General features: G+C 39.0%; 1 long non-coding RNA gene across 1 annotated transcript in view; it reads right to left on the bottom strand.

The window, feature by feature from the left end:
* LOC106742802 overlaps positions 1-4,003 on the bottom strand; it is a 13,242-nt gene extending 9,239 nt beyond the window's left edge. The window contains exons 1-2 of the long non-coding RNA XR_001374291.1: positions 3,140-4,003; positions 2,758-3,043 (exon numbers count right to left, since the gene is read on the bottom strand). This is a non-coding gene — a long non-coding RNA (uncharacterized LOC106742802). The remainder of the gene's footprint in view (positions 1-2,757; positions 3,044-3,139) is intronic.
* Between the last annotated feature and the right edge of the window lie 5,239 nt (positions 4,004-9,242).

Here is a 9,242-nt window from a genome sequence, read left to right as displayed (position 1 = left end):
CCGTATTCTCCCCAAACGCTTGGTTTATGTTGCGTGCAGCTTTTGCAGCACTATTACCAAGTTTGTACTCATATAAGAAAATGACGCGAATGTCGGCAGAATTCATATCGGTAATAAACTCAAAAGAAATAAAAAAGGGAAGACCTTCGAGAAAACCTATTTTGTTGAAATGAGTCTCTGGCAATGGACAATACGAGTATGAATGAGGTTATGCCAAATACAAAAGTATAACGAAAACAGGGAGGAAAACGTTCGCATGTAAAGAGAATGCGACATTTCATACGCACCAACCTAATAATAGCAGTGCATGTTTCCCGTTCCCAGAAAGGTCAAAGGCATACAATCATTCATAGGCTTAGCAGGATAATACCGACGATTTATAGAACATTTTTTTGAGATAGCACGCCTTTTAACAAAATTAACAAAACAAGAAACACAATTTGAATGGGGACATGAACAATAACATGTGCTCGCAACATTAAAGAAAAATTGACAACCATTCCCGTATGAAAATATCCGGAATTCAACAAGGAATTTATTATACCGACGCCTCGAATTACGCGATAGGAGCTATTTTGTCACAAGGGCCGATAGGGAAAGACAACCCTATAGCTTATTCTAACCGCGTACTATCTCGTGTGGAACAAAATTATAGCACTACTGAAAAGGAACTGCTAGTAATAATATGGGCAGTGAAACATTTTTGCCCATATGTATACGGAACGAAATTCAAAACATTAATCGACCATAAACCATTGATATGGCTATTAAATGTCACCGACCCTGGATCATAGTTAATCAGGTGGCGACTAAAGTTAGAAGAATATAATTATGAAATCATACACAAGGCCGGACGAGGGAACACGAACGCCGACGCGCTTAGTAAAAATATAAAACGACTCGTCTTAAAGATAGATGCGCCGGAGGAGACAGTGGAAAAAGACAATGAGGAGAAATATGACAATAAACAGAATACGGCTAAATCACCAATGGAAAAATGTGTCATCCGATATAAAAAAATATATTAATAAATGTGAACTTTGTCAGAGAAACAAATTATCACAAAAAACTAAAATGCCTCTAGTAATCACCGATACGCCGTGCAAACCATTTGAGAAATGCGCCTTATATGTAGTAAGACCATTAACAATAACGAAGAATGGAAATAAATATATATTAACGTTCCAAGATAATTTAACTAAATTTAGTAAAGCGATACCCATACCGAATCAAGTAGCCTCAACCATCGCGAAAGAGTTTGTAGAGAAGATAACACAGGCCGACAAAATTTCGCAAAAACATTTTACCAGAAACTGGAGTATACTATCCCGAAGGTTTTTAACACGCTGAATTTAAATCTGGCCTCAAAAATGCTCGTTTGGCTCAGGTTTCCGAAATATTATAACCTAAATGTGCAAAAAACGCGATTTTAGCCTATGCAATTTGAAATATTTAAAATAGCATATATTGCTGACAAAAACAGATATTTGAGCAAACTCAACGGCATTCGAAAGATTGAGACCTATACTTTGAGATACTTTGAACAGTTTGTTGAAAAAGAAAGTTTTCTCCATGCTGCATGACCTCAAATATAGGCTAAAATCGCGTTTTTTGAACATTTAGGTTATAATATTTCGGAAACCTGAGCCAAACGAGCATTTCTGAGGCCAGATTTGAATTCAGCGTGTTAAAAACCTTTGGGATAGTATACTTCGATTTCTGGTAAAATGTTTTTGCCAAATTTTGTCGGCCTGTGAAATTCATGCAATTTGAAATGTTTAAAATAGCATATATCGCTGACAAAAACAGATATTTGAGCAAACTCAACGGCATTTGAAAGATTGAGACCTATACCTTGAGATACTTTTAACAGTTTTTTGAAAAAGAAAGTTTTCTCCATGCTGCATGATTTCAAATATAGGCTAAAATCGTGTTTTTGCACTTTTAGGTTATAATATTTCGGAAACCTGAGCCAAACGAGCATTTCTGAGGCCAGATTTGAATTCAGCAAGTCGAAAACCTTCGGGATAGTATATTCCGGTTTCTGGTAAAATGTTTTGTCGGCCTGTGTAATTTAGGAATACAGTATTCCTGATAAAATATTAACGGATCAAGGAACAAACTTTTAATCAACGTGTTTAAGAACACATGCAAACTATTAAGAATACAAAAATTACAAATAACCGCGTATCACCCACAAAGCAATGGCGCGCTAGAACGCTCGCATAGAACGCTCGCGGAATACTTAAAGCATTACATTAATGCCGACCAGTCAGACTGGGATGAATGGATGCCCTACGCAATTGTCACATATAATACTATCCCGCATACCAACACAAGTTATACTCCATTCGAGTTATTATACGGACATGAAGCAACATTACCTTTTGCCGTATACCTACCACCCAAACCTACATACATTTTCGACGATTGTGCCCAGGAACTTAAACATTACGCGCAGCAAATCAGCTAGCAATGTAACACGTCAAGGAAGAAAAAATAAAGAGCAAGCGATACAATGATCAAAGAACCAAAAGGGTCCAATACCAATTAGGCGACAAAGTCTTATTATATGATGAAACCATACGCCGAGGAAGATAAGAAAAAACTCGATGCTATGTGGATATGAAATAATCAAGAAACATTCCGATGTTTACTATATAATAAAAAGAGGTCGAAAACCCCTAACCACTCACGCAAATCGACTAAAACACTACATTGATAACTAATGTCAAAAAGAAAATAACGAACACCTACCTCTAAGGGGGGCCAATAGGACGTCCGTGACCCCGTCCGAGAGCCCGTCTATTCATTCCAACCACTCCCTCCCATTCACCCCGTCCGCTACCGCGTCTAACAAGCCGCGAGTCGGTCCTCGTCTTGCGGAACCATCCCGAACATCGGTACCCAAGCGACGTCGAGGGACTCGAGGCTGCCCGCCTTTTCCCTCCATCACTGGAAGAATGATTGCCCTTGGGAGTCGTAATTCCTGAAAAACTTGAAGGACAATCCCCGGCACCACCTCGCCGCAAGCACACCGAATCTAAAATTGTGCCGAAAAACACAATCACTAAAACCACAAACGTAAAAGAAAGATAACAAAGGAAACACGCAAAAGGCCAACAAAATAATACACTACCACTTCTTCTCTCCGACCGGGACAATAAGGACAACACATTTCTATAGCCAGCGAGCTACTGAACTGTCGATCTAAAACCACCTTAACACACCGTGGTATATGATTGAAAAACGCTGACACTGAAAGATAAGAGGACCCGTGAAACCATAGTCTAAGCAAAATGAAACCACCACAAACAAATTTAGTTATAGCTGAACATTACACACGAACAAAAGACGGCTACAGCAAAAAAGTATAAATATCGGACGAAAGCATAATTCACCTCACATTCCTCCTTCACTATCTAGTTGCAGGATGACCATATTCAGTAGTGTTAAATATACAAGCGAGCTCGAGGAAAAGCAACCCTACACACTTCAAGAATTTTGCAATACACCAGGGCTTTGATAAATGGGGAAAACTTCACCAAGTAGCCGCGACTTGGAAGATGGTAATTAAACTGGATATTGAATCCCTGAACCACCGTTACAACCAAATAAAAGAATATCACCATCAAACAATGTTAATATGCCGTTCATAGCATATATGTGTGAACTCGCGCAAAATCACAGAAAAAAATTTAGGACGAATACGAAATACGATTGACAATATAAATAATATATACAAAAGCACCGCTAATTTACGATAAGGAATAATTGATGGAATAGGATCTATAACAAAAACCTTATTCGGAATAATGGACGCGAATGATGAAAGTTAATAAACGAACAATTGAGTCTATTGGAAATTAACCAGGAGACACTAAAGCATACGGTAACAAACTACTTACAAGTTTTAAATAAAACAATAGGACATCTGAGCACCTTTGAAGAAACTTAAAAAAAAATGACTTACTGATGACTAGTATAAATAAACTCTCTATGAAACAAAGTGAACTTATTGAAAGGGAAGAAATTAATGAACATTTTACAATTTTAAGTGCGTGATTACCGACCTAATACGTGATCAAGAGGATATAATGATCTATTTAAACATCATAAATCAAGGAAACTTCCTACAACAAATAACACCAGCTGAAGAAATATTCAAGAATCTTAAAAAATAATAATACACCTACCTGAGCGCACTCATTTCCCAATTACTCTTTCAGTAGAGTAATTGGCTACAAATAAGCAAATATATATATATATCAATTAGCGCGTACTATAAAAAAGAAAATATAGTTACTATTTTAAAGATACCATTGATAACTTTCCTGGTTTACGAAATAGTACAAGTAATACAACTTCCCATACATGTACACGATAACATATTCGCACTGACCGACAACGTAAACACAAAAATCGCGGTCAATACAGAAAGTAACACGTATTTAATATTGACTGAAAACGAATTAAACGAATGTATTAAACTAAGGAACCGATACACATGTTTTCACAACAATCCGATATATCGTATGCACCCCAATTCACCCAACGAGATCCAAATGTATACCGCACGAAAAACATTCTAAACTTGTAACATTAATTATGTCAAAATAAACCAAACTCTAATTATTTTTTTGATAAGAAAAAAACGCTTGGCTGTATTCAACGCACAGCGCACAACCAATGCTGACATATTATGAAAACAATACGGAATTACCGAGAGAAAATCTTAAAATCAGGAATAATTAAATGTCGACAGCAGTATAGATTGACAATAGAAGACACTATTATACAAACTAAGGAGATGTTTGAAACCACCGAACTACAAATAAATATAGTAAAGTATATTATCATGTTTTCTCAAGAGACCACGGCAAATCAGGACAGAAACAACACAGTACGAATTCTAACACTAAAGAAAGCGATACAGGACCCCGCGGAATTAACAAATTTAGGAGATTGATTTAATAGATTGTCCGAAATACGCTAAAATCTAGAAAGTCAAAATTCTTTCGAAAAACATAAGTATTTAATTTCCGCACGAAAAACACTCTAAACTTGTAACATTAATTATGTCAAAATAAACCAAACTCTAATTATTTTTTTGATAAGAAAAAAACGCTTGGCTGTATTCAACGCACAGCGCACAACCAATGCTGACACATTATGAAAACAATACGGAATTACCGAGAGAAAATCTTAAAATCAGGAATAATTAAATGTCGACAGCAGTATAGATTAACAATAGAAGACACTATTATACAAACTCAATTTCAACCGCGCCGAGTGGAATAATCATTATAATTGTAATCATCGTTATAATACTAGTACTAAGAAAGTTACAAAGCATTACGAAAAATAATCCAATTGTTATAGCACGCAACAGCGATATAAGACAAAATATAGAAATACATCGCTGTAAATTAGGAGAAACTCGCCGAAACATAACCAACGAGTAAAAATAATGTAATAGTTAAAAAATAAACTATTATAGAAAAATTTTGTCAACGGGAAAACTATTGTAAGTGAAAACGTCGTTCCTCCGTTTTCTTTCTCCAACGGAGGAGGGATGTTGTAAGCATAACCGCGAGACGTGTCGATGCCATAAATAAATTAGGATTGCACGTTGCCCCAATTACGTAACGTCGCCTGGAAGAAATGCTACTCTGCATTTTAGCAAATGCAGATTCTAGCGAATTCAATACCGAAATCAAGATGGTCAGCGTCCACATCCAAGTGACGCTGACACATCAAAGCCGTCCCCTCTGCTTGAGATATAGGAAGAGAATAAAAAAGGACGTAAAACCGGCGCGGGTGCAACTCCAGACTTTCAGCTCTCGGGGACCGACATGCTGTCGGTCCCACAAGCAATATTGTATCTGGCGGATAACGTAATAAAGACAAGTTCGTTTTTCTCAACAAAAGATAATTAATTCTATATCGAGCATCACCGACTCCTCCCGGTCCATCGCGTTGTGAAAGGCACCTTATACTATCCGCGACGACATGACTTGCGCAACAGATCGGATCTGACATAACAAGAATATTTAACATATCGATATTATAGGAATAACGATATTATAAAACAAAAAAAAAATAAAAACTGCGCTGTTATATATGTGTGTTTTTAAGAAGTGAAATAGAATTGGAATAATGGAATTATTAAAAGTCATGTATGAATATAAAATAAAAGTAGAGACTTACAATTCTGGTAGATCAATGATAAATAGTACACAGATCTGTGGTAAATAGTACGCAGAACATGGTTCTGGTTGGTTAATTAATATAAAACATTAACGCACATATATTTGAGAATTAACGTAACTATGATTGTGATGGTAACAAGTGAATGACTAAGATGTAAGAAAACCTGATTATGTAGGAAACCCTGAGACTGGTACCTGACTTTCTGATTGAATGTAGACTACGGAATCTAGAATAGAATACATAAGCGCATGCGATGAAAGAATCGGAATGTTATACGGAATATTTTTGGCAGATGACAATTACCAATGAAATAAATTTTCGTGGAAAGAGGATGTATGAAATTGAGAGGTTTCCCAATGAGTTTTTAAGGGGAAGGTGTATAAGGTGATGACAATCCTTTAGATTTATGAAACAGAAATTGACCACTCCTGCAATTAAGGAGAGGAAACTGTTTTGTAAAAATGTATCCTTCTTTGGAAGGAAAACGAATAGAAACTGCACGTAAAATATTGGCAAATCATACGCATGATATAAGGGAGAGGGAATAGATGCGTTTTCGCGTCTTTTGTGAAAAAGGAAAGGAAATGTGGCGTGATCTAGGTATGAAGATAAGGGAGTGAGGGAGTTGCGTCATTTTATGATAGGAAGATAGGACGTTGTAGAGATTGTTTGTTTTCTTGGGATCGCATGATCTTTATAATTTTACGGCGCAGTGATTGCTAATCACGGCATGTTCCTTTGCACTATTCGCAAAGAGACGTTTTGGGGAACAACTTCGCATCTGCGTTATCAAAAACCCGTGAGCAAATTTCGGATCTATGATTTATAACGAACAAACAACTTTTCATATTTTGTCGGCTTCATTCAGCTAAATTTCTAATTTGATTACAGTGTGCCGTTCGGCCAAATGCGTCTGTTTTCCAATATAAAGAAAAACGAAGAGATAGTAAGGAAAAAAAATTTCATTATCCGTGAAATAGGCAGGACGTAACAATATAATAATAAATATTTCAAAGTAAATCATAATTTTCGTCATTGAATTTAATATAATGCAGTAAAATATAGCAAAAATAAAACTTTAATTCTAAAATCTAATAAAAAAATGTTTGAAATATCACGTATCATGAAATTCATTGAATTATACTGAAAATTGCATTTTTGATGAAATTGATTCAATTGAGAAAGTATTTCAGCAAAACATTTCCATCAAAATATATACACAATACTACAAATACGAAAATTTTATTTTTTATTTTTCTTTTAATATTATATTTATACACATTAGTTGATATAATAGAGGTAAACATATATATTTCTAATAATATATTAGGTTTTTGCATAAATTACTGGGGTTTTCTTAGCGACTTTGTAACGATGTATCCCCCTCAGCGAACACCGTGGCCGACCGACCATCCGTCAGCCGCAAAACGGCGCTCAGCGCCAAATAAACAATTTTTACGCACGGCGCACACGTCCGACACGTGCACACGTTGACAACAATTGTTGTTGCCAAACACGCACGTGTCGGAAAAACCGTATCGAAAGCGGTATAAAAGACCGCTTCGCCGCAAGAACAGGACCGATTCCATCGGTGTCAGCCGGATCGTAAGATCGAAGCTACTCCGGATCCCGATCCCCAGGTCGAGGGATCGCGACGGTGCGTACGCAGTCTCCGCTATGAATACGCAGCCGACTCGACATCTTTCCATCCGGTAAAACCGAGGTAGTACGTACGCTGTCTCACCCGTGGAAGTCGCGGGCACCAAACTCCTAACTTCCATCTCGGGACGGTGTGTTCGCCGTCTCCATCGGGAGCTCCCCGGCTCTCTCGCCTGTGGCAGACCTGGGGATCGGAACGAGTCGGGGTGGTGTGTTCGCCGTCTCTGTGGAGTGTTCTCGACCTCGGCCACTCCACTCTTGTCATCGGGCCTTGGGCCTCCGGGGCATGCGAACGCCCCGGAGTATCATTCCGTATTCCGCGCCACGGGATTAACATACGACGCGCGTCTGTTCGTCCGCACCTCACCGGAGGTACCATCGAATCCGTTGACCGCCGCGAATCGCGAACACACCGCCGCCGGCCGCACGTTGGCCAGGCTCGCCCGACCGAATCCGCCGCCTCCTGTAAAGGAGCACTATACCGCGTGCCCTCCGTTCCGGGATTCGGCCAACGCGGGCACTCCACGTGCAGCGATCACCGCGTACTGCGATACCGCGATCAGCAGGTGCATTCCGCCGTATGCACTACGATGCGAAGCGAAATATTTAAACGCCTGGACAACACACGATCCGTAGACAACAACGCGCCGAAACCACAACACCGCGCCCGCTCCCCGCTAACACCGCGGGCATCACGAGCCGAGCGTCTGTTACCATTAGATTTCGCGAAGCCCGTTCCGCCGAAGAACGCCAACTAAGCCGTCGATACGTCACGAAGTAAACACGGGATGCCGATGCTAAATCTACCGCCGCAATGTTTACAGCATAGAAATAGAATTAAAGCACGGCTCGCTACTATTTGATCTGAACATCGTGGGAAATAATCAAATAAATGGCAGTTATTATATTACACGCACTTTCTCACTTACTCACTCACTTACTCACTCGCCCACTTACATACGCACGCACGCACAGCTAAGAACGCCTGGGCATACGGCGAGCTACACCGGGACCACAGAACACCGACCACGGTCACCGCGACATCGGACAACCACCCCACCGGCCGGGGTAGAGCGAACGTCCACCGACCGGCGGGACACGGGTCACAACTTTATTTATATATATTAAAGAAGCGTTATATGTATGTTTAATCAAAGTTTTTTTCCTCGCTTACAACAACTTTAGACCAATTTTTAGATAAGAAATAGATTCCTCGATTGAAAAACGACTGATCTTTCAATGCGATAAATTTGTCGACCCATTTTTGCACTTCAACCTTATTTCTAAATCACACATCGGAAAGATGGTTTTGCAATGACCGATATACCAGGTGTACCGGTATGAAGTGAGCGTCAAAATACAAATGTCTC

Source organism: Dinoponera quadriceps, unplaced genomic scaffold (genome assembly GCF_001313825.1).
Source record: "Dinoponera quadriceps isolate SergipeBrazil2010 unplaced genomic scaffold, ASM131382v1 scaffold936, whole genome shotgun sequence".
NCBI classification, from domain to species: domain Eukaryota; kingdom Metazoa; phylum Arthropoda; class Insecta; order Hymenoptera; family Formicidae; genus Dinoponera; species Dinoponera quadriceps.
The sequence above is the reverse complement of the archived record's forward strand: the minus strand, read 5'-3'. Positions and strand labels throughout refer to the sequence as shown.